Source organism: Genypterus blacodes, unplaced genomic scaffold, assembly GCF_046128005.1.
Source record: "Genypterus blacodes isolate CSIRO-AG114 ecotype Tasmania unplaced genomic scaffold, CSIRO-AGI_Gbla_v1 ptg000003l_1, whole genome shotgun sequence".
In the NCBI taxonomy this organism is placed as follows: Eukaryota; Metazoa; Chordata; class Actinopteri; order Ophidiiformes; family Ophidiidae; genus Genypterus; species Genypterus blacodes.
The window spans coordinates 6,270,937-6,273,716 of NW_027466817.1; positions in this window are offsets into that span (position 1 = coordinate 6,270,937).

Here is a 2,780-nt window from a genome sequence, read left to right on the forward strand (position 1 = left end):
AAAACGTGATTTTAAATTTGACAACCAGCGCCTGATAATATGTAGTCACACCTAACTGATGCAGATTTTGTAAGAGTGCTATGATATCAATGGCAATGTTTACATTAAGACGTACCACCAACAGCTTTTGCTTGAATTCCTCAAATTAGGTTATTTTAGACAAACTGGAAACTAAATTATGACAATAAACATACATAATTTAGTTTCAAGTTTCCATACATTGCATCAAAAATGGAACCACAAAAATACTGAACTTAACATGACAGAGCCCTGGCACAAGGTGTTAGCGTGTGTATGTGCCAGCAACAGGACATATTTGTGATCGGACTTCACCCTGTTGGCCTGTTGATGTGAACTTCAATCAGGTAATTCCTTTTTTTCTTTTGGAGGAAGCACGTGTCCATGATATGAAATATTTGTTTGTTTGAAATACCTGTAATACAATGAGTTTAAGTGAAATAACATTAGATTCCTGAGACAGATGACAGCAATGACCCACTTTAATTGAATCCTGCTCTAAAACACATACAATCTCTTTCTCTAGAGGTTAAACTATTTCATTTGAAGGAAAGCATGCTGCACTTGAAGAATTGTGTCATCAACTTAAATGCCCTGATTACATCACTTGTATCACATTCTGTTTGTTTTTGTTTAGCACATGGAAGTGATACATATGGATGGGTTTTCTCCTTTTGCATGCAGAGTAATTTGCTTTTTCATTCTGACCTCAATTTCTTTCATGGTTCCTTCAGGCCCATTATTCTCATGTTCATTGTGGAGATTCACAACTAGCTTCTGATGATATTGCTTGTTTTACTGAGGTGTCTGTGTTTGATATACAGTATAATACGACATTCCACTGCAGTAAGCAAAAAGTTGGCTGCATGGTATGTAATTCACACGCTTTTGCGCAGGCCTGTGTGGGTAGAAAAGGGTGAAATGATATGGTTTAAATTGATGACAGTGTCTATAGCCAGATACCGATCCATTCCAATACACTCCGTGGTTTGGTATGGTCCGTGTCATCCCAATAAATAGAATGAGAGGATCAACTGAATGAGCTATTCTCTATCTGGCAACACAATCATCTGTTCTTCCAACACAGAGCTTGATTGCCATAGACTATACGATCGAAGAGGCCGAGATGAGCTCTGGATGAGTGTGTGTGTGTGTGTGTGTGTGTGTGTGTGTGTGTGTGTGTGTGTGTGTGTGTGTGTGTGTGTGTGCGCATGTGTGGGCGAGTCAGTGAAACAAGAGGGTAGAGGGGCACGTATGATTGTGTAAATAACTTGGAGGGTTAAGATGGCATCTGTCCATGTTGTGCATGTGTGCAACCATAACATAAGAACATGTTTAAGTGTGCGAGTGTCTATGTGTGTGTACAGCGATGCAGTGGTCCAAGTGCCTCTGATCATTCCGCTCACTCCTCACTCTTTCTCTTCTTACAAATCCAATTCCACTCTGCCACTGCCAATTCCAGGTGCTCTCCCACTAGAATGCAGCGCCAGCCGATTTCAATAGAACAAACCGAAATTGGCAATTCACTCCCCTGTATCGATCCAGTCACTTTAAAACTAGCCACTCAACATCGAGAGCTGCCAACCAGCCAAGTGTGTGTGTATGTGTATTATATACACATGTGCATATAAGAAGGACTCTACGCCAGCATCCAGTGCTAGAGCAGCATCTTGAGACCATATATAACTTACTGAGATGGAAGCTTCCTTTGGACCACATATGGGACTATTTGAACATATATAGTATGGCAGCTATTGCATACAGTATATGTATGAAAATGCCACATTTGGTCTATGTTCAGTTTTAGTCCTGTCACCATCCCTATTTTGTTATTGTGTTCTTTGAAGCACAATAAAAAAAGCCTCAAGGTCTGAGTATAATAAATGTGCTATACTGATTTTGATTAGGGTGTGTCCAAATTATTTGCCCCCATGATAAATGTCAGGTCTATTAATAATTGACCATATTGAGGTGTGGCTCAGTGGGTAGTGCTTCCGCTTGGGAACCAGAGGGTTGCCGGTTCGAGCCCCTGCCAAGGTGCCCCTGAGCAAGACACCGAACCCTCAATTGCTCCCCCCTCTGCGAAGGGTGGTACTGTAATGTAATGTAAGTCGCTTTGGATAAAAGCGTCTGCCAAAATGATCGTAATGTAATGTAATGTGTAGCAAAAGTTCAGTAAGGAAAAAAAGATTTTAATAAAAAGTTTCAGCATCAGGTTTGAGATTGAACTTTTTTTGTGTGTTCAAGCTTCTACATTTGCATATTCATTTAACCAAAATGGTAAAAATACAAGCTCATTCAGAGCCGAAAAGGATTAAAAAAAAGGGGTATAACTTACTGAGATGGAGGCTTCCTTTGGACCACATACCGGGACCACAGACCACAGACCACAGATCAATGGCGGGCCGTGACAGACAGCTAGGCCTTCAGTGATGTCCATAATTCAACCGAGATATTTTTCGATTAAGATTGAACTTTTTTGCTTCTCTATCATTAATTGTGTTCAAGCTTCTACATTTGCATATGCATTTAACCAAAATGGAAGAAATACAAGCTCATTCAGAGCCAAATACAAGCTGATCTATTGATTGATAAAGAACCAAAGAGGGCATCGTGGTTAAGATTCAGGAAACTGGACATTTGATTAAGCACAGCGGATCATTCGGAAGCACATTCATCAAATACTTCATTTTGCTTATTTCTGTTTGCACCAAAAATGGGTATGTGCTGCTCTCAGTCAGTTGTTAAGGAGGTTTAAACTA